The 24,831-nt window shown below is 34.4% G+C and overlaps 1 protein-coding gene across 3 annotated transcripts in view; it reads right to left on the bottom strand.

The window, feature by feature from the left end:
- The window catches only part of LOC132913876 (uncharacterized), a 94,847-nt gene that overhangs the window by 65,868 nt on the left and 4,148 nt on the right, over nt 1–24,831 (bottom strand). Inside the window, exon 2 of one of the 3 annotated variants that reach the window (XM_060972495.1) lies at nt 14,984–15,055. The exons of the other annotated variants lie outside the window; for them this stretch is intronic. The gene's annotated coding sequence lies outside the window, so the exon portion shown is untranslated. The remainder of the gene's footprint in view (nt 1–14,983; nt 15,056–24,831) is intronic. 3 annotated transcript variants of the gene reach the window in all.

Here is a 24,831-nt window from a genome sequence, read left to right as displayed (position 1 = left end):
CAGCAGCAAGCCACTAGAACGTCTGGCCCAAATTGATATTCACAGGAGCGTCAAAACTTTGCATGTTCCGCGAGATACGCGTTCCCGAAGAACGTACAAGTTCCATAGAATTTTAATACTTCGCCTAGACTTTGTGTAGCGACAATAACGTTAAAGCAGTGCTTAAAAGATCATCTTGTAAACTTGCTTGCGTGCAATCGCGAATCAAGCCGTTTAAGGGTGCAAAAGCTTCAAAAAGTAGGGTAAATCTAACATTTTTTCTCGCCTACAAATATTTGCTAAAGGATCAAGATTTTTATAGCAAATTTTCAATAACATTTGAGCTCTGTATTGGTATTTTTTTGTATTACATAAAATTAGAAAACGACGGTAGTGAAAAACAGATTATCCTCGATGTAGCGTAAAACTTTTTCATGGCTTGGAAAAATAAAGAAATGGCGGCTTGTTAAGGAAAACACTTGATTTCACGCCGAGGAAAAGCAACTTTAAACATTTGAAAAAATTCAGAGAAAAACGTTTAAAAATTTCGAGTTAATCCAATGGAAAGTTTCGGAGATCTACTGGCTGCAAGGTCGAAAAACATAGTTTAGAGAAAAACGTGTTTGAAGTTTTAAGTTAAGCTTCCTCTAAAGTAAAAGAATGCGTTCGTATTCAGCGTTGCAACCTCGCCATTTTTCAAAATTTCAAAGTACCATTTTACTACAGTATTCCAGATATATCCAGCTTTAAAAAGGTATAAAAAAAGATTTAGATTTCTCGAAGCCGATATGGTTGCATGGCTTCTTAACTGAAAATTCCTAAATGTGGTAGTATTCGCAGAGAAACTTTGACAATATTTGCAGGAGAAGTTAGGATGACGATATTACGCGAACGTATGCAAGTTCGTAAATAGTTTAAATTTAGAAAGAAACCTGAGAGGCATTCTATCAATGAAATCCCTAGAATCCCAAGGTTCTTAGCCAATTAAGCTTCTACAACCAGAAGCTTGCTCGTTTATGAAGGAAGAAAGGAAGAATTGATCTCAGTTCTTTTTTATTTCTTTTATATACGAAAGGTGTTTTCAAACTGCTACTAGTACAATGAAATGCTACTAAAAGTATCGATAGAAATAGACCTGTGATAAATAAACGAAACAAGACTTTCAAAAATCCGCCACAGTAAAATTTCATTTACCTGAATCGTGTTTGAATATAATTTGTCTGATTTATCGTTTGTACCGAGTACAATTTATCTGGCAAACGGAACAGAACTAACTCAAAGACCACACGTCGAGCGTTCGCTAAAACTTTGCCCCAATAAACAATAAATATATTTTATTTAAAAAGCATAGAAAATTGAAAGCATCGTGTCTGGAAAAAACTTGAAGAATTTTAGATGAAAATTCATCTAAATCCGATGGAGGTCGTAGGTATTACGTTACACCGGCCTTTTGTTCATTTCTCATCGATGAGTATCCAGGCAACTGGGCCACAGGAATCCAATGGACTCTCGGTTCGACCAAAAGGCACGGAACCATAATCCAAGCGCTTTGTTCCAAAGGAATTCCGGGAATTTAGTTCGTTCGTCGTGTATATCGACGGGATAAGGTGAATCTGTCCAGGTTTACGTCACGCATCATGCACATATAATTTCTGATGCGTTAGATTGTGCGCACCGCGATGTGCATAATGTTGATTGACGAGGATCGATGCGGCTATTAATAAAATGGGCTTGTCAACGCTTCAACATCAAAAGGGACTTCGTGGTACTGCGTCAAATTCTAGTAATTTTCGTTTGCCTACGAAACTTGTAAGAAACTCTTATGAATATTCTGTGTTTTATGCCAGAAGCCTAAAAATTGCATTGGCAATATAACGAGACTCAGCTATCATGATTTTATTCGTAAAGCTTGAAACAAATATGAAAATGCTTATGACAAACTACAAGATACATATTTGTTGTATATATTTGGTAGAAATTATAAAAATAATTAATTATAAATTACATTAACAAACCTCAATATTCATCGAGGCTGATAGTATACATGATTAAGCTGGCTACTCATCTTGTATACTAATTTTATACTAAATATCTTATAATTTCCGTACATATGTTGAGATTAATTTCGATATAATCACGACAGTGTGTTTCTACAGCGTAAATGAAATTTTCCAAATCTTCTGGACATACATACGACGTGGACATAAACTTTTCTGTGATAAGCGTTCAAATACAAATTAGGTGCGATAGAAAAATTATGCGAAAAATTCTCAAGTCCCAAGCACATTTCCTATAATTACTGATCCTTGCACATTCGTTATAATATTGCGCTAAGCATATGCACGACTACAACAACCATCAAATCATCGCTCGACTGTAAGATCGCTGTAATTTTAGTTTCGTCAAAAGGAAGCAATTGTGATCAAACGCTTCTATCGTAAATTTCCTATCTATCTTCTTCGATACACGAAACGAGATTTTCCTATAAAACAAGCCCATTTTTTGTTTTCATTGATCGTTTGAAAGGTGAAAAAGCAGAAAAACCAGAGGCAAAAAGTAACATTTCCAGACTATATTTCGCTTTAGAAAATAAGGAAGAAGGAAAGAGCGACATTTACGGTGATATTTTCAGTATTCCGTGTACATTTCAACGAACGAGGATCCGAAGCGCGTGTCGCGTAAAATTGGAAGGCTTTTTCGAGTCGTTAAGTAAATCCTGATAAGCGGAACATCTAACGTGGCTCGTTAAAAGTGTTCCGCTGGTGTTCGAACGATGCTCATCGTTTATTATTTCCGGACGTGACTTCGCTTCCGCTATCGGTTCTCAATGAAAGCGGTTAGAAATATACATTTTGAACCGCTATCGCTTAACGATAATACACGTTTTGCTGTAAGTCGTTGAAGAAAATAAAATATTTAAAAAAATTTGTAACTTCCGGGAGATCGACGCTGCTACGTTCTTTGAATTTTTATGTCGCGATAATTCGTAATTTTTGTAAGAGGAATATTATTATCATTGAGAGAAATTTGTTTCGTTAAACGAGCTTACAAATTTCTGAAATGAACCCTGTTACTTTCTTTGAATTTCTATATCTGAATCTGTATCTCGTTTTAAGAAACAAAAAGATTTTTGATATTTCGAAACAAAACGAAAAATTGCTTTATATTATTAACTTTATATTAACGTAATAATTGTTCTATTTTTCCCTAAATCTGAGATATTTGTTAGTGATGAAAAAAAATGATTCGAGAAACAGGAGAGCGAAGAATTTTACAACAAATGTATTTATATGTTAGAATTATCGGAACGAAAGATTCGTAAACTAATATTCTAACAATGTTTCTGATATTTTATTTCGTTCTTTTTGATAGAAAGAAAATTCCAGGGACTTTTCTTTAAATTCAACAATAATTCAGACGTAAAATGTAGGGGTAGTATTTCAATGAAATTCCTTACATTCTACTCTTCGTATCGATTTGATGTCCCCAGAATTTGGATATTTTTTTTTTTATTAAAAAAATCAGAATAAAGATTTGAAAGGTTTGGCGAACGACGAGCATTTCATCTTTTTTTCTCCCTTGTTTTGGAACGTCCTTTGCAGAATGATAAATATGTTGAATTTCCAGCAGACGGTAAAAGCGCTGGAAAATTATGTGATTTTATATCCGAGTCTCAAAAATGCTGCCGCAAACCGGCATACATCTCCGTATCGCATAAAATTCGTGGCTATCTTCGCTCGATATCTCCAATTTTTTGAGCCTTTATACATTGACCCAATTCCTCCTCAATAGAGTAAAAGCATGCTAATACAATAAAATAGTGCAATAAAAATATAAGCAATAGGAGTTGAAGAGAAAGAAAAGAAAATAGCGATAGAATATAATATTCAAGATCTTCTCATTAAAAAATCGTCAATTAACACAAAAATTCATCGAAGCTCGATCTTCGCTCGATATCTCCAATGTTTTGAGCCTTTACACATTGATCCAATTCCTCCTCAATAGAGTAAAAGCATGGTGATAGAATAAAATAGTGTAATAAAAATATAAGCAGCAGGAGTTAAGGAAAAGAATATAATATTCAAGATCTTCTCATTAAAAAATCGCCAATTAACACAAAAATTCATCGAAGCTCGATCTTCGCTCGATATCTCCAATTTTTTGAGCCTTTACACATTGACCCAATTCCTCCTCAATAGAGTAAAAGCATGGTGATACAATAAAATAGTGTAATAAAAATATAAGCAGCAGGAGTTAAGAAAAAGAATATAATATTCAAGATCTTCTCATTAAAAAATCGCCAATTAACACAAAAATTCATCGAAGCTCGATCTTCGCTCGATATCTCCAATTTTTTGAGCCTTTACACATTGGCCCAATTCCTCCTCAATAGAGTAAAAGCATGGTGATAGAATAAAATAGTGTAATAAAAATATAAGCAGCAGGAGTTAAAGAAAAAAGAAAAGAAAATAGCGATGGAATATAATATTCAAGATCTCATTAAAAAATCGCCAATTAACAAAAAAATTCATCGAAGCTGGTGCTATCGAAGCAGGCTCAAACTAACCCGGATTGGGTCGCGTTAATTGAGCCAATATTTATTTTTAATCGTCCCCGATAATACGAATCGTCCTACCCTGCAAATCCCTTTAGTGAAACTAACCAAACCTCGATTTCCGCAACACCAACTTTCAAAAATGCTAATCCCGCATAAAATATAGAATTTCGACAATAACTTTTATTTTATCCATAGACAATCCTACGTTGAAGTTGATGAAATAATGCAATTTTTTAGATGCGTGTAGCAAGATTTTCCATCAGACCATCGGCTGATTATTCTACGGAAACGTTTAAAGAGATAGAAAGAAAACGAGTTATAGGTTTCACGAATGTCTGTTTGCAGGGGTCTTGCTGTCGATGTTACGACGGTTAGTCGATGAAATTTTCAGCGTGTGTATAACTGTCATAAATCTTCGAAATGTGTTGCTTAAATTTTCATTACGGGCTGAGATAAAAAAAAGCTATAAAGAATGAATTATGCTTTTACCGACCAATTGCAATTTCCTGAGTAAGTACACGACATCTGGTAAACTAATCCTTTTAAATCCTCAAAGAAAGTTTGGTCCAACCTCGAAAAAGTTGTTTCATATTGAAGAGTATAATACATATGTGTATTAATATCAGCTACCGTGTCTTGCTTCTATTTTTTCTAGGAGAAAATTCTGTTGCATAAATTTTGACAACTGCTTGGATAATCCTATGCCATGCTGTATGAAGTACCAATGTATTTACAAAGTCGAGATATTAATATTTAAAGTTCTGTTTAAAAAATTCAAATTTCTTGTTTCAAATCTCTTTTCTAACACAAAACTGGTGAATCAAAGCTTACATTATTTTACATATTCCATGTTGACTTTGGTATGCAGGCAAAGTTTATTGTATGAAAAACGTTGACATTTAGCTCACCGTCGTTTCTACATACCACTTAAAATTGTCAACTCTATATCAGAGGTTTAACTCACTTTTGCAAAGCTACAACGTTGCTACCTCTTACACCAAGTCGCAGAATCCTACGACTCTTATTATAGCGATCGACGTAAAACCATTAAAACAAATATAACGCTAGTTTTTCATTCCGTTTAAACATCGCGATCATATCGCTCGATCCACCCTCGACAGTTTCATTTTCTACCACTCGTAGGTGTATCGAAATTCTCAGCTTCTCAATAGACGTACTCCACGTTCATTGCTCGGGGATCAGAGCTACCTACGAGCACTCTCGCTGTCTTATTCTATGGAACAGGGCCAGGAGGAGGACGAGTTGGAATGGTCGTACGGACGGTTGGAAAAGGAAAGAAAATTTCACAAATGTGTTTCCATCTGAAATTTTTTCCATGACCGGCATCAGCTAGCTATTCGCGATACTCGTTCGTGGCATAAGTCGTTAAATAAATCTCTAAATCACCAGCGTCGAGTCTACAGGCATCCCTCGTATTATCAGCGATCCTCGAGCCATCAGCAAGCGTTTGAGACGCGTGTATGTTCACGCACAGAGCGGACCTAGGCATTTCGTGTACTTTAGGGAAGCTTCCCCTGGCTATTTAACCGAAGCTCGTTGAAATTTACGGCCAACTTGGAACGTTTGCGGAATACGAAAAGCGTTCCGCGATATTAGGAGCTACATACATAATAGAAGATGCCGGCAGCTGAATGGAAGACGCTGCTGATACACCGTGTTGGAACTTACGTAGTGATTTTACCTCGAAACTTAATCCCGAGGGATAGTTATCGACCAGGGTTATTCTCGATGGGTGCACGTACGCGACTTTTGCAAGAGTTTCTCCTGAGATATGGACACCGTGTCTTAGGTTTTATTCGGCGTCTATTAGTACGGATACAGAAAGTCCTAAGTAGCACGAAGATGGTGAATTGTAAATTGCACGAGTGTTTTTAGAAAATCTTCTCTTTCACCGTGGAAATACCTTGGTATATTGGTACTCTCTATTACTTGATATTTCCCAAGTCTGAATCTGATTTGTTGTAGCCGTGCTAAGATCTTTGGAGTTGAAATAAACGAGCATTACAAATATTGTCATTACCATCTAATGACAAAATTCGTAACCACTTAGTTGCCAACCCAATAGCAGTGTGATGTTGCGGGGAAAATTTGAATTTGAAATGGGCGGAATACTTAACGTTTTCCAGCTCTGGAGCTAATTTGTTATAACCGTGCTAAGATCTTTGAACTCGAAATAAATCAGCATTGTAAATGGCAGTGCGAGGTTGCGGGCAGAATTTGAATTTGAAATGGGAGGAATTTCAGAGAATAATTTTGAGATTAAGGAAGTTCAGATGTTTGGAAATAATAATTAGTGGATCGTGGATTTTTAAATGAACAGAGGTATAGAAAATATCAAAAGTACAGTACTCGTTATAATTTTCATAGGATGAAACAAATCTCCGGGTAGATTCCATCTCTTTAGTTGTATCCATAAAGATACAAATTTATACAAATATCTACAACGTAGAAATTAATCATGCTACAGAATCAAAGGTAGGAATAAAGCGATAACAAGTAATAATTAGACCGTAAATTCTTCGTAGAAATTTACATTTTGATGAACGAGAGACAATAACACATCGAATAGAGTTTCGTTCGATTCCAGTACAATATGGCAAACATCGAGTAATTAACGCTCGGTATTCAGAAGTATAACGCATAAAATAACTCCAATATGCTAATTAATTAATACGTTGCATTTTAATATTCTAGCAACGTGTCATGATTATTCATTATACACTCAGTGTGAAAATTAAATGTCCTCTCATTATCATAGAATTCCACGAACCTTTAATGACCTGAAACCAGCTTGAAAAACAAATCTCAATGATAATTTGTATTTATTAAAACGAATATAAAGGAAGAATGTCAACAAATGTATAAGCTCAAACCTTTCATCTTGACGCAAACTGATCTTTTTAATCAAATCTCTCTGTTTTTAGCTGTATCCACGACACCTACGAGCGAGATTCTTTTAACTAAATTTTGTTATTACTTTCGACGTAAATAAAATCCTACAGGAAAGGATTTCAATGATCCGTAACAATACGCTGTTTCAATCTCGAAATGCCTGACCCGTGACATTAATACAATGAAACTTCAAATTCACGTGCTTACTGTTTCATGAGCGTCAAACTCGTGGAATTGAACGCTTTGTTTCTATCGAAATATCACAGAAGAATAAAATAAATATTAGGTCGTCCGAAAAGTTTCTTTCGTTTCATACGGTGATAATAGATGAACAATTTATATTATTTTATTGAACTAGGTATGATCCATTTCGTTATATTTCTTGTTAGGATTTAATCTTAAAGTTAAGATTAATAATCTGTGGGAGACACAATGTTTATGTTAAAATAATATTCAGTGATATTTATTAAATAGAACTACAGAACCAAATGTATATAAACGAGTGGCATAATTAACAACGTATGGAGATTGTTGATTTTTGGCCAGTTACTCTCAGACTAGACTTAGGTAGTGACCCATGATCCCTTAAATATTTTGAATCCCACTCTCTATTCAATAATGAGTATGACCTGTGTAAGTGTCCTGTTCAAATGCCTGTGTGGGCGTCTGTGCCTATGCGTGAAATATCGTTGTATTCCAACATTTCTATTATTATGTTTGTGCATAAAACAAAAAACATTGTGCGTTTATTATTTCCTTATAAAACGAAAGAATCTTTTCGGACAACCTAATAATAAAGAGCCGCATGATCTGTTACTTGTCGTCAGGAAAGAACGAAACAACAATGAAATCTTCACCATACGTTGATATCTTTACAATTTGTAATTTTCAGAATCAAATACATTTCGCTCTGCGAAGAAAAGTTTTTTTTTTCGTTAATTATTAATAGTAATATGTTTCTTCGGATAATTCTGTAAAGAAAACACAGACACAAAATTGTGAACTATTTTTACTAAAAATATATCTATCGTTTAGTCAATTTAAAAATTTATTCAAATGTAGCGTTGTGTATAAAGAGTCGAGTTAAAAATTCCAAAAAATTAAACTTTCTCTGCAAAATTTCCATTGAGGATTGAATATTTGTTCTTTATTACTTTTTTTTAGAAGCAACGATTCCCAGGATAAGAGAATTCTTTTCGACATGCAAATTCCTTCTGCTTTAAAAATCTCTCCAGTTAATATGCCCATCGCTGATATCCAAAAAATTCCAACAGAAAATTCCTATATAAAGTGTTGATTAAAAATTGACTACTTACATCCTACGTTCTTCCTAAAAGCAAAATTCTCAGGATAAAAGAATTCTTCATAATATGCAAATTCCTTTCCCCTTTGAAAATCTCTCGAATTAAAATCTCCGCTACTAATTTCCAGGAATTGCCGTGAAATTTCTATCAAAAATTCAGTCCGTTGATATTGCATCTTTGTTTATACGAATATTCCTTTTTTTTTTATTTCTCTTGAACAAAATTCTTAATTACAAACCATACAACCGTACACAAACATTTACTTTTATAATTAATATATCTTTTTGTTAATACAAATGCGATATTCATTAGATTCTACTAAACATATTCTAATCGCCTAAATACAATACTAAAATAGTACAACAGTACAGTATGACCTAATTAATTCGTTCAACGTGCTACAAAAAGAGGACTCCGGCAATGAAGCTGCAGATTTTCTCAGCTCTGCAAGATATTGGTTCGTACGATCCATTCTATTAAGTTGTCTAAAAAATTTCTTTCGTTTTATAAGGAAATAATAGACGCACAACGTTTTTTATTTTATATTATTTTCTCGAATTACGTACGATCCATTTTGTTCTGTTGAGATAAAAACTGCGACATTTCACACACTTGATTTCACGTTTGCACGAAAGTGCACTGTTGTAAAAAACACGTTTGCGAAAGAAAGACACTTTTCAGACAACCTAATAATTCGATACGTTTTGTCCCATCGATCATTTTCACCGTGGACATCGATAACCATGAAAGCTGCGCGTGACCTTAAACACGAGATAAAAATGGAAAAAGATACTCTTAACTGGCGAACATCCATCGCGGTATATAAGTTTCTTCTGTTTTAAGAATCTCCCAGCCTTAGGAAACCCTTCGTTGGCCCCGAAAAATTTCGTTTAACCCATTTCTTGGCTCGCGAAACCCTGAGAAACCAGAAGTTCCTTTCTCGCTCGCGTGGTAATAACCTCACGGCCGAACAAAAAGTACGAATGGTCGACGTGAAAGGGAAGAAAGGACCTCGATAAAAGTCGCCAAGTATCAAAGAGGAGAAAAGAGAGGAAAAAAAGAGAGGAGGAAAGAAAAAATTGTGAGACACGTGTGGTTGAAAAGGCGTGGCCTTGAACCACGACCTCGTTGCTATTCCTTGCGTTTCACGATATTGTACGCGGTAAAAAGGATACCACGGGTCAGAGTAGATAAGGAGAGACCTGCTGGCGTAGGAAACCAGTTGGTCTGAGTGAGAACGAAAGAAGAAGAAAGAGATCAGCCAGGGAAGACAGAAGGGAATGAAGCAACCGTGGAAAAAGTAAGGGTTGGAGGATCAAAGTGAGATATTCGGAAACAAAGGTAGATGGAAAGGAAACTAAACGAGAAAAATCGTGACATACGAAAGAGATAAAAGCGGCTGATATATATCACGAACGAAGGTACAACTTTGTTCCGCAATTCTTACGGAAAACATAGGCAAATCTGGTTCCACCGGAGCAATAATTTATTTATTGTAAGTAAATAATATCAGACTGCATTTCGTGTAATTTCATATTTTTATTGGCGCAACTATGGCAATGGGACGTTACTTTAAAATTTATGTCGGCCATCAAAGATTATAACAGCTGCTACTTTTTTTTTTTTATTACACTTTTTATTATCGCTTTTTATTATCACTTCTTATTACACGTATCTTTTTTTTTTTTGACACGCTGTACGTTTCTACCGTTTTAGATTTTCCATAAACGCAGTCTACTAATGATATTTGCAAATTAGAACCAGTTAGAAGTACGTGACATAACGACCACTATAGTAATTGCAGGTTAAATAATACGAGTTTGGATGTGCAGATTTCATCAATCGAGGGTTGTTTAACGAAGCATTGAGTAAAATTTTGTTCTAACACGCGGGATCCTGCTATATCTCACTTGGATTTGTCGACCATGTATGAGAAGTATGTATCATATATGTAATGTTCTGGTAAAAATGTCCACGAATTGTACGACATAGAAAATACGTAACTGACTTAAATTTTTCAGATGAAATACGAGGCAAGGGTCTTTCCAGTACAAATCTTTTAATGAAACTTGAAAAATTACGGTTGGAATATATTATGAATGTAAATGAAAATGCAAATGAAAATGTAAATGCAGATCCTTTCTTAACTCGTATATAAAATTCAACGATATATATCCACTTTACAAGAATGATGATTCGTAGAGGTCTCGGTATTTTTAACTACAATTTCATAAACTTCCCCAATACTTTTTAATACGCGGACAATTCAAACACAAACGCATCTTACTTCTTATATCGTCACGTTGTACAAATTTAGTTCTTAATTTGGAAATAATTTTAATACGAAATATTCACGCAATTGCTATAAAGCAACAGATCGGCAACGTTCACCAACGACACAGAATACGATTATAGCAGATTATTAAATTATTTGCAGTAAAAAAAAGTGAATAAAAAACTGCATCTTTCATAAATAGTTCGTTCCAATCGCATACATAATGTTCATATTTGTATAACATATGTGTGTCACTTGTATAATACGAAGAATATTTTCAGTGTTATATAAGGAATCGACTATACTTTACTGCGAACAGAAGTGTAGGTGTTACATCTGCAGGCAGTCTTTGTTTTCCTGATTCGAAATTTCCTTCCAGACGATACCATGGAATCCATCCTAGCAGCCTCGAAATTGGCCTTTTTCTACGGTTTAAAGACGCCAGGTGTGAGAAATATTAAATTAAAAATGACTCAAGAGAGAGAGGGGTGGAGAAGGAGAAAGAATGGAAGTTGTAAAAAGTTCGAAGATGAATCTTTTGGGTGAGAATGGAATAATTGTTTGCCTTTAAAATTTCTTCCTCTCTGTTCTGCCTTTTATAACATAAAATGAAGTTCTGAGAATTGGATACACAGATTATTCTTGTGAGACACTGGTGGAACTTTCCAAACGAGTACTATACTTCGTTTTTCTTTAACCCATTAAAAATCCACGTTTTGCTTCCAATCTTTTTCAATCGATTTACACTATCGTTATTATATATATATATCGATCGTTAATTAACATCGTGGCTATGAAGGAGAGTTTCAAGAATTCGCTCGATATTTTCCTCGTGGCTGTTCCTTTTATCTACATTTTACAATTTTATAAAATTTGCGATATTAAGATAAATCCTTGGTTGATCCTTATATGAGTGGAGCAAACGTATATCCGAACAATGCTGAAATTCAGTTTCCACGAAAACGAAAAATCGCGTAAAAATATTTTCTTTCACATTCTTGGCTGATTTAAGTAGAATCAGACGCTTTCCAGGCTGACTTTGATTACAGTAGCGTACGCGTGAATGGGTGAAAAACACGAGGAGAGGACGGTCGTTTTCGCGTGAGATCGTACGTGGCGCGTGAAAATCACTGCTCGTGGAAATTTATAGGCAGAAGCCGAGTGTAAGCCACTTCGCCACAGGCACTCGTTTGTTTGAATTTCTTTTGACGGGCATACGCGCAAAGACGAGCAGCCAAGCGTGGCCACTCCAGGGGTTTTCATGAATTTTAATGCTGTTTAGCACTGCAAATCGGACCAGTTATACCAGTGGCAATCGTGCTACCAACGAAAACCGGATTGCCTGACAAGCAGCACTATTTCCTACCTTTTTTCCCCCCCTTGCAATTTTTGTCTCCACAGAAAACCAAACGTTACGTTTAAGCATACGTTCCTTTCTGAGTAATGTGTTTAGTCGCTGATATTTGAAGGTTTTATGGAGTAATTTTTCCTTTGAAAAATCGCTCGTATTTTATTTCGAGGAAGAAAATGTCAAATATTACGTAAAGAGGAGAAATTAAGCGAGTGTTTTATTTATCGAACAGGTTTACAAATCTATGTCGAGAATGGTATTTAGTGTTTAGTAAAAGTAAGTGCAAGTAAAAGGATAATTGTAGAAAGAAATTTATTTATTAAAGTTATTATATAACTTTATTATACTTTCTAATCTATGTCGAGAATGATATTTAGTGTTTAGTAAAAGTAAGTGCAAGCAAAAGGATAATTGTAGAAACAAATTTATTTATTAAAGTTATTATATAACTTTATTATACTTTCTAATTAATTTTCGCCTCGTTATTTTGTGATTTTTATTGTTTGCTTTTTAATCTACCAAAATACACGCTATCTTCGTTTTCACATTTTTTACATTTATCCTAAAAATCTCTTGTACGTAATTCCTATTTTTCCATCATTTTTACTTCCTTAATTTTCCTCCGGTCTTAAAACAGACATTTTACGGCTTCGTGAAACGATGAAAGCGACAACTTATATAATAACATTGGCAACGCGGTTGAGATACGCGCGATCGCCTAATATTTGCTAAACAAGGTTGATAAACGCCAATGAAACGTTATTAGAATCGCGAGTCGGTGCTACGTATCGCAAACACATATCAAACAAATTGCGAATAAAATTGACCGCGGCCACAGTTCAGACAATTAAATAGAAGCAAACATACCAACAATTAACGTCAATTTCCATGCAAATTTGCGATATTCTCAAACATTTCATAGCGTCGCGTATTCATAAAGGTTCATAGAAAATATACATATCTACATAATAATTACAGCGAGGATATTTATTGAAATTCTGCTTCCTTTGACTTATTAAATGTTATGAACTGTGGTTTACTTTGAATACGTTAGATATTTCTTCATATTACGTGCATTCTGTACTTTTTGTATTATCGTATACATAGTAAAGTATAGTAACACATAATAAATATATATATTATAATACTTATTTTGTATTACTTTTATATTCATATAAATGCATAAAAATACCAGATCTAGTAATAACCGTAACTGTGTGTATCTGGAGCTGACGAAATTATTTTATGTGCATTGGGTACGTATGTTAGACGAAACATCTTGAAATTTCATAATGTCGTAATAAAACACGACTCTCTTAAATTTGTAACGACGCAATTTATCAGAAATACGTGATGGCCCGAGACGTTGAGAATTTCGAACCAGAGTTACGGAAGTCTGAAGCTGCCAAAGATATCCCGTTGCAAGTAGAAACACACCCGATAATACCAAGAGCTACGCGAAACCAAAATTTGCATTTCTCAGTTATTCTCGGCTCTCATAACTTTGGATTAATTTCTAATTACCGCATTTCCATAATTCCGTTATCCCTAAAATGCAAGTCAACTTCATCCTGATAAGTGAAGATGATGTCTGTAATGCTTCCTTTGGAAAAACAGAATGTGTCCTTGGATATAGTTGAGGCGTATATTAAACGTGTCGATTCGTTTAATAAAGAGACGGTTAATTAATTTAAATAAAAATTGTAATAGTCGGTTATATTAAAATCACTCTGACTATTAGGTTGTCCGAAAAGTTTCTTTCGTCTTATGAGGAAATAATAGACGCACTACGTTTTTTTGTTTTTTATTATTTTGTCGAATTATGTATTATGTCATTTTATTCTGTCAAGATAAACACCACGACATCTCACAGACTTGGTTTCACGTTTGTCGTAATACTCGCTAATTACTCTACTATTGAACTGTCCTAGACAGCACGTTCGTCTATTTATACCTACAGTTGTTATTATAAAAAGTATCAGTATATTTTGTCCGGAGTTCGTTTACCTTTAAACCTAGCAAACGAAAACAACATTGATATTCCAAGGCACAATAATATTCAAATCTTCCATTGACTCATGTGCCGCTACATAGAATTTTATAATATTTTTTATAGCATTTTATAGTAACTTATAAATATGCAATAATTTTTGTGAATATTTTTAGAATAAATTTTGTGATACACGATGATTATGGATATATACATATTGAATATATGAAATCTTCATAATCCTTTGTAGGTGCATCGACAATTATGAACAGAGTACAACTCTGTGTATATAAAAATATAGTATTAATATTTAATAGTATGTGCAAAATAAGAAACATTGCTGGTGTAACGGGAAAAGCTAAGAGTAAAGAGAAAATTCTGAGAAATCGTAATTTCCTAGAAACCTAATTTTCAAACGTAAAAAGATGTTCGACAAAGAAGCCAGAAGGCGCCTCGAGTGGCTGCCTCAAGTGTGTGGAGTGAAACGTAAGTAGCAAAGGCTTGTATCTATCCCTTTGTTAGTGATCTAGTTAGAAAGTTATCTTCACCTTCTTTCGTGTATCATTTCCTCTGGTTCAAATATATGAATTTCTTTTCCTCTAAATATACGTACGCATTTGTCTTCTTTCAAGTTCGAGATACGCGTGTTCTCTTTTCCGATTTCTTTATCCACATGTGCACATTCCTGCAACACAAGCAATAATGCTTCACATATTGCCAACTGCTTCCAAGAAATCTTCCAGTTTCCTTCCTACAGCATTCATTCGCAAGAGATAATATTACGATCTTAGCAAACTTCCTTTCGTAGTAGTAGGTCGTCCGAAAAGTTTCTTTCGTTCTGTAAGGAAATAATGGATGCACAACATTTTCCCTTTTACATTATTTTATCGAAAGACGTACGATCCATTTTGTTTTATCAAAATAAAGATCACAACGTTCGACAGATTAGGCTTCACGTTTGTATAAAGATGCGTCGTTGTAAGAGACGTGTCTGTAAAAGAAAGACACTTTTCGGACAACCCTATACATATTCTATGTACATATATTGGGCTGGCAACTAAGTGATTGGTTTTGTCATTATCACCTAATGACAAAGTCCGCAATCACTTAGTCGCCAACTAGTTTCTCAAGGGAATTTTTTATACGTCCAATGGACGATAGTTGCAAGTTTCGTACCGTACACCTTTCAAGCATAACATTTTTTGTTGACATTGACGAAATACTCGTTGAGGAAGTTAACAGAGTATGTAAACTTATACTGAACGCTAACTCGTTCGTTGCAATTCCATCGTTCAAATTCAAGAATAAGAAATTATGCAAGAAATAGTGCACGAATATCGTTGTGCATCGCTGTTCGCTCGAAGAAATAAGAAACAGGAGGAACTTTTTCCTAGGGAAATACTCTTCGAACTATATATAAAACTGTTTCTATTCCATCGTTCAAAGTCAAAAATGGAAAATTATTCAGAAGGAACTGTTCTGCTTATGTGCAACCATCCTCAACGATAGAAAAAGAAGAAGAAAGACAATGAACAGAAGAAACTCTTTCTCTCTGCAGACTCGAGAATACTACGCTTAAATTCCCAGAGAAGAACAAAGTGTAACGAATGGCAAATTAAGCAAAGTTGTCGAGTTACATGGAGTTGCTTGATTTCGTCATCGGTGTTGCACGTTCTCATGCATCTCAGAGCACGTATATTACTTCGTCATTTGCATCCAGCAAAGGTATGGATCGTAACGCAGTGTCACGAAACGCGGAAGAATACCGTGGATGGAATTTCTAAGCGAAATTCTCGACCAACCCAACTCTCTCTCTCTCTCTCTCTCTCTCTATCTATCTATCTATTTATCTATCTATCTATCTCTATCTCTATCTCGTTCTATTTGTTTCTCCTGCTCGATGCTGCGCATGATACTGTGATAATACAGCTACTCCTGTAGAGAAGAGAAGCTTCTCCTCGAGAGAAAAACATCCGCTCGATCCAACTTTTCTCCGGTTAACGTTATCTTTGGGATCCATCGTCCAGGTGGAACGATAGACTAGTCGAGCTTCTGAAATGGGAATTCGATACGCTGGAATTCCGTCATTTGAGGCACCATTAACAACTATCCAAACATTTTATCAGTTCGATGAGTTCTCTTCTGTTCCTTCGTTATCTTTGTCCTTTTTTCCTCTTCTTCTTTAAACGAAATAAAAAAAAAAAAAAACACTGCGCTTTTTCTATTATTTTAAGAAGATTGGCTTTCCATGAATATTATCGGATGATTAAATTTACGATAACACTGACAATTAGATAATTAATTAGTAGATTTTGATGCATTTATGGGACAATTGAAAATGCAGAAATGCATAGAATGATATGAAAAAGTACGCAAGATATCTACAATATAGCACATGTTATAAGCGAATATCGAAAAACGGACGTGCGAGATATTTTCAAGGAGATAGAAAGATAAGCAGAGAGTATATTAAAATAATATTCTTGGAAAAGATATTGCTGAAAAGTTCAGACTAAACAAAATTCTATTTGGAGTAATAATTGATTGGAAATCAATTTTTCTAACTAAACTAAAATAAGGTGAAAATTAATTTAAAAAGATTAGAAAAATTTCTCACGCGCGGTTACGGATTAATTTAAAAATTATTCAACAATTTAAAAGAATTTTTCTAGCACTGTATCAATGATGCATCGAGCGTATCGATGTCATCCTATGTATATCGACCGACGTTCTACCTTTTTAATTATATTCTCGAAAATATGCATTTACATAAAAGTCCGCAGTCCACTAATGATTTATTAAAAAAGAAAATTTCCACTCCTTCAACGAGGAAAGTTTAGTTAATCCAATTACAGAAAGAGGTTCCAAACACTCGACCTTGAGCCGAGCGCATATCCGTCGGAGACTTATCGAGCCACGTCTGACCTCGCACGGATCAAACTACTAGCCTCGAGGATCCTTCACCGTCACGTCGAGCTTTTCATCTTTCGCGTCTTATTGTTAATCTCTAAAGGCTGGTTCAGACACGACCAGTACAGCAGACGAGTAGCAAGGAATTTAGTAACTTGCCGTGACTGAACACCAAGATTTTAATCCGATAGTAGAGTAAGACATTCCAGTAGTTAAGACAAGAAGCAATTAACGTTAGTGAATTGTCGCGTGTAAACGCTAAATTTAGTCAGACAGTTTAGAGAAACGTCGTCCCAAATTTTTAGATTTCTTGGTCAAATAGACCAACATCTGGTCGCTGATTGGAATTTATTTTATACCAGAATGCTCGATCATCGTATGGAATGGTACACAGATTATTTTTCAGGTAACTTTGAATATTTTTTGAAAACAACAAAGAGGAAGATTTTCGGAAGGATCAAAGAACATAAATAAAATTGTTAAATTCTCTGTTTCTGTCAAATATTAATTTATATTAACGCGGCATTTAATTTATATTAATCCAGGCATAACAACTATTCTGTGACAAATTTTACAAGTCCCGGTATAATGATTCATATCTTTGAGTAAAAAATTTTCATTGTGAATAACAATTATAAAAGATAAAAATTTCTTTCATTATCGGTAATCATTATCAATGAGAAGAGTCTTAGTTTGGTTATCAGTAACCAATATAAATGTCTGGAATTTTTTTTTTTTTTTTTTGTTATCTAGTAACTATTATGGATGATGCGAATTTTATTTTGGTTATCGATAATCATTATATTGTTGGTTATCGCTAACCAATATCGACGATATTGGCCAAACCAGTTTTAAAAGAAAGTACAGTCATTCTCTCGCGAAACAAAATTACATCGTAGAGTAGACGCACGTACACGATGCTTGCGTCAAAGAACGAATAGTTTTTTTCTTTGTTTTGACATTTGCCACTGGCAAATAGGCAGCCGACTGACGTAATTCATTGATAATTGAACGGAATTCGATCGACTGCCCCCTGTAGAGCGTCATACTAACAGCGGATTACATTCTCTCATTCGTCGTTTTATTTTTCATCCGATCGAACAGAGATTGTCTCTGGAATTAAAAGAAACGTAGGTTGATGAAAGTCAATCGCGGACTGTTCTATTTCCGAACGAGAGTTTGTATCTATGTGTCTACGCGGAATTTCAAAATGCATAAATTCTACAAAAAATATTCTTAGATTTCATTCCTTTAGAAACGTTTCTTTAGCAACTTTCCGCGATCTTATTTCTTCGGGAATTTCCCTTCAGAAGCCCGTCCGTTCATAAAAATTTGAAATTGCGTAAAAAGATCGGAGATTAAATAGTCTGCTCGAATGGTTGTGAATCGAAAAGCTCGGTAGAATATTTTCGCAAATTTGTGACCTTGAATGGGAAGAGAAAAATTGCTAAATCTTGCTGGAAAAATATTGCTAATTGGATGGCTGTGTAGATAAACTTTAGATTAGTATTTTTAATCTGGAAATAGCTGGAGAAAATAGAAGAATTCTTAATTTGTCGAATTAAGAAAATACTGGATGAATTATTTTTTCTGAATGCTTCATCATAATTCCCTTCTGTTCGTTATAATTCCAGGCAATTTTAAAATAATTTTTATTCTACGTTAACTTATAAATTCGTTCTTACTCGTCCAGGCTTTGCGATATTTTCGCTGACAGTGGAATTTCTCTCATAGCTTCCTAAAATGCGTTCATTATCCAGGGAAACAGTAATTACGTATAAACAAAGGATACCGTCTGATTAAAGGATGACTTTAATATTCATAAATCTAACAGGCAAAAATAGTCTCTGCGTGATTATTCAATTAGAAGTTTGAGAGCTCCGTTTTAATCCGAATTGCTTGCAGATAAAATTAGATTAAACGGAAAAGATAAAGAAAAAAGAAAGTACAGTGAAAAATATGAAAGGAAGAATTAATGAGAATGATCGCTAACATATCATATCGCAAGGAAACTCTATTCGATCGTAATGCAAGACTTGCAAGTTAATTAAAGTGATCAATTAATATAAAAAATACCAGTAAGTGTTATCAGTCTAAAATTTTATCAAAAGAAAACTACAGTCTTCGCTGTGAAGACGACATTTCTAATTTTGAACAATCACCCTTTATTCCTTTTCACTGCAGAGAAAAATTCACATCAACTGTCTATTGACTATGTTTCGAACGAAATCAAGTAGTCTACCCTTTTCTATCTAAAAATGATCTTCCTGTCTTCTTTAGAAAAAGATTCCTAAGAAAAGGCCGCAACAAATGTCAACGTAAAATTTTATTAGAATCTTCCAGCAAGACATAAATTTGTCAAAAGTAGAATACAATCTTCTCTTAAAATACACGCGTTTAATTAAAGAATCAACGCCCATTAAATTTCAAAAGGAAGATTACTGTATTTTGTGTACAGAGTATGCGAGACACTAATCAGTATCTCGTGTTATCAAACCACACATTTCCGCATAAAAAAATGCAATCTTTAGAAAAAAAAAAGAAGCTTCCAGTTCTAAAAAAACCAACCCTAATTCTGCTTCATCTCGGCGAAGAACTGACACCGACGTTCCATCCAATAAATTTCAAAGAAGACCGAGAAAACAATATCATTCCTCTTCCATTCTCAAAGATAGTCATTCCATTTCCTCGAAACCAACGGAAATGAGAATAGATAAAAATGTCGTGTCATCGATCAGCCCCCGTTCTCGACTATAGCCACTTTTATTATAAATCGATACGTCATACAAAGGACACGAAAGACGACGATGAAGAAGAAACGCGAAAGATCTTGGAGATGGATGAGCTGCTTCCTTTCGAGGGCTCTAACATATCTCCGTAAGATCGTCGCCACTACAAACAATCCTTTGGTTACGCAAACGAAAGCCGAAAGGATGGCGAGATAAATCACGACGACGTAATATTCCGACCGATTCAGCACAGTCAGTAAAATATTATGTAAAATGTAAGCGACGTTGCTCGACATGATCGAGAAGATCATGGAAAATGTAAGAGAAATTCTTCTCTATGATTCTTATTCTACGAGATACGAGATTCGAACGACTTTCGTGAAATGAAAATTTATGGAAAATTAGGAATATTTTAATAATTGGAAAATAGTTCTCGACTTATTCTTCGCGTCACGGAAAATCCAAGGAAGATTGAGAGAAGTTCTTGTCTACTTTCATCGGATTACGAGATACGAGGTTCGAGGAACGACTTTCGTGAAATAAAAATTTATGGAAAATTAGAAATATTTTGGCAATTAGAAAATATCTTCTGGTTTTTTGCAAGTCTTCATTTCCTATCACTCTTTGTAATTTTATAGCATTATTGCCTTCCATAAGAGATAAATTTCTTATCGATTACTTGTAATTATATGTTGTAAACATGTAAATTGGAAATCCTGCTTTTTTATTTATAGATTTGTCGTCCGATGGCTATAGCTTCAAAGAAGAAATAAGATTCTCTGTGTCAAAGAAATAAAAATGAAACGTACCTTCTATATGTATCAAGAAATATTAAGAATTGCTTAAAACACTGGTCGAGATACGCAGTGGACATAAACAAACAAAATTTAATTTTGTTACAATACCGAATCTGTATAATATACTATATAGCTTACAAAATTCTATATACTTAAATTATAAAATTTTATTCCAATACATAAATTATGAATTATACAATTATATACATATATATAGATTCTTTATTTATATAGAATTTTATAATTTCTGTTTCTTTCTGTCTCACTTTATATCAATATATACATCGTATACGTATGATATCTCAAGAATATCTTACGAACTATTTACTATCTTCTCTGGATTTACCTCTAAACTATATCAATGCTCCTAAAAGAAATTCCAAAAGAATTTGCACGAATAAAAGGATAAGAAGGTCCATTTCGTTGCAAAAGGTTTCTTCGAATTTCAATTCTGAGAAGATAGTCACACGTGTAACTATGTATCGCTGCTTAAGGTTTTGCTGTAACACGAACTTGTTATCTCGAGGTCTGAATATAGCGTGTCTGAAAAAAGTCTTTCAAGGAACGATAATTCGCGGTTGGGGATCACAAAATGCCGCTCCTTTCGACCGCGACTTATTTCCCTCGGTCACGCTATACGTAGATAAAAATAATTCGAGGTTCAGGATTAATTCACTGTAAATTGATAAAAAAGGAAAAAAGGTTCCACGTTAACCGACTTATCCACTTTTACGCTATGCGTTATTAGCGATAGTCAAACGTTAGTCCATCGGCCGTGGATACCTGTAGCTCACGCACCACTTTTGGTTCTCCGACACGATAACCTTCGCCAAACTCGCAGATTTTCATCGTGTCCAGCATGAAACGAAATTGTTCTATTTTTATCCTGTTCTTTTTTAGTTGGTCAGGAAATTTCATATAAAGTAGCTAGTCGGAATTACGAGATCGTTGTTTATTTTTGGGTAATCTTGTCTGTTAATCTTCGATGTAAGAAGCGGTGGAGGAATTTTAAGTATCGTTTAGCTGAGAATTAATTTGACGAAGGCTAGATAAGCAGGGCTGAGATATAATTCTTTTTAGTATTATGGATTAATTAATTTAAAATTTTTTATAGTCCTTGAGACTTTAATGAAACGATGGATATATTAGTTTGCTGGGTTGCTGATTATTGAACGAAGGTTAGGTAAGTAGCGGATCGACTCGTAATATTTTAATTAAGAGTCCTGAGATAATTAATCAGTTTTCGAGAAGTCGAAAAATTTTACCTATCATTTTCAAAAATATGTAATATATTTCTACCATTTTGGAAACTTTCTCACATTATATTTCTTTAGAAAATCTTCTCCGGAAACCTTACCCTTTCTATACATAAATATCAACTTAATGTAAAACACTGTGCTTCTTATTTATTCTACAACGCTACTAGGCCAGAACAAAAATAATTTCGTTGAATCTAAAATCGTAAATACGTATCTTACGAGATTTCAGGTTTCTACATATTTCCATTGATAATCTTCGTTTCGGTCATTCAAATCCTTTAATATTTCAGCTTCTCGATTCCAAAGGAATCGTCCGGGGCTCCAGACCCGGAAAAATTCCACACCCACGTTGCCAAAATATATGCAGGAAGGCGCATCAAACGCATCGTTGAACGAGCACAGGAAGTTACACGCCCACCCACGTTCTCCTTTGGAAAAGTTCTTCACGCGAGAAACCAATCCGTGTTCCATGCATTTTTAATTAAACAACCAAATAACGCGATACCGTGTGCCCGGATAACGTGACTCGAAGAAGAAAGTTTGCTTCTAAAGAAAACTTTGTTTCTCTTGGAAGCTCGTGTCGATACTTCCAAGATTCGATAGTAGCTCTAAGTTTATGGGATTGAAGGAGGAAAATCGATGGAGATGGGAAATCGAAGACAAGCCGTCGATAAGTGTTTAATTTTTTTAGCAGAGTTGGACGTTGATCGGGTTACTCGATTATAGGTTTCTCCTCGTGTTTTATTGGGTCAGTTTATTGGGGTGAAAGTACGGTTTGGATCAACTAAAGTCTTCGTTAAATGTATTGCGCTTTCTTTTTCTTTCGACAATATATTGCTATTTATTCGACGTTAGTATCAAACCGCGCATTTTTATGCATTTAAGGAAAATTCATAATAAAAGTGCAAGAATGTACAGAATGTACGTAATATGCAAGAATAGGACAAACGAAACTATTGTTGTAGTCTTCAACGGATAAACTGAATGGATTACATCGCGTCAGTTATGTAGAGGATTAAATGAAACTGATTTTATTAGGACGATATTACGATACAGAGATTTCATTATTTCGTTAGAAATTTTATAATTCTGTATAATATTAATTATTAGAAGTTGCGTCTCTCTATTAAAGATGGGAAAAGACAATGGGAAGAAGGCAATTACAAACACGTGTATTAGTTTTCTGTATGAAACTGCCTGACATAAAAATTGATTTATTTATTTATTTCAATAAATACAAGTGCAGGAATAGAAAAAAATATGAGATAAGAGAAATGCTATAAGGTGAAACAAGCTAGGGAAATAAAACAGAATGCAATTATGCTGTTCACCAATCTGGAAAATACAGGCACCTGACAAAAATTCATCACATTTGCGTCAGATTGTTTACCGAGTTTCTATTGCACATCCATTTTAATCAAATTCATACGCATCAGAGAGGACCGTGCCGTTCCTTCGGTTGTCAACGAGAAACGAATCGAAAACAGATCGATCGAAAAATTGTTTTTCTCCTGCCGGGAATGCGAAACTCGTCGGACATCGAAATAAACGAAATAATTGATAGATCGTCGCGGCGGAACTAGCGCGTCGGATATACGATCGCAATTTGTACTATTTCTCCGTTGGCGTATCGTAACGTGTGTCAGGGAACGTGAAAATATTCGCACCAATAACCGATGAATGGAAACTTCGCAGCAGAAGCTCGGGAAAAGCGCTTAAATATACGGTCGAATCGATATTTATTTAAAAATTCACGCAACGTCTCTTTCACAGGAATAAAATTTCTGCAATTACAAAGCAGAATAACTGAAATATTTTTAAAATATGCATATTTCCTAATGATTTTTATTAACAAACAATATATTATCATGCTTGTCATGCTTTTCGCGACTTCTAGTGAAACGAGAGGGTAAAAAATGATGAGTTTGAAAACATTCGAGAGAAATGAGAGACGAACAGAACCTGGCATCGTAATAGCCTTAATCCTTTCATATTTGACACTGCGTATATACGACAGTGTATTTCAACAAGCTATTACATTGCTATTACAAGCTATTCGTATAGTGTTTTCACTATAAACAATAATTTTATTAAAAGTACCTGTTGCAAATTTGAATTTTCTGAATTTTAATTTTCAATTTTTATATCAAAAATGTTCTTGGTCTTGTTTTTACAAGCCAAGAGTTTTAAACATACGTTAAATATTCAATACGACTGAAACAAACAGATATGGAGGAGAGAGATGAAACAAGAAGACACAAAGAGGAAAATCGAAATATGTGAATCGATAAAGATCCTCTTGCTATCCTTTAACTAGTTACTACGATATATAATTACAATAATAAACATAGTGGTGTAGAAATACTTCTTACACCAACTGTATATATAATCTCTCTGCTTATAGTTTGAAAAATAAACCAAAAATTACCTACATTCAATTCATCGATTATATTTATTTCTTCGACATCGTCGTTAATTTCCAATTTTTCAACGACCCTTACACAGAACCCACTACCAAAGCTATAAACAATAATTTTATTAAAAGTACCTGTTGCAAATTTAAATTTTCTCAATTTTAATTTTCAATTTTTATATCAACGTCTTGGTCTGGTTTTTACAAGCCACGAGTTTAAACATACGTTAAATATTCAATACGACTGAAACAAACAGATATGGAGGAGAGAGATGAAACAAGAAGACACAAAGAGGAAAATCGAAATATGTGAATCGATAAAGATCCTCTTGCTATCCTTTAACTAGTTACTA

Source organism: Bombus pascuorum, chromosome 14, assembly GCF_905332965.1.
Source record: "Bombus pascuorum chromosome 14, iyBomPasc1.1, whole genome shotgun sequence".
NCBI classification, from domain to species: Eukaryota; Metazoa; Arthropoda; class Insecta; order Hymenoptera; family Apidae; genus Bombus; species Bombus pascuorum.
Note: the sequence above shows the minus strand (reverse complement) of the source record. Positions and strands in the feature narration are given on the sequence as shown.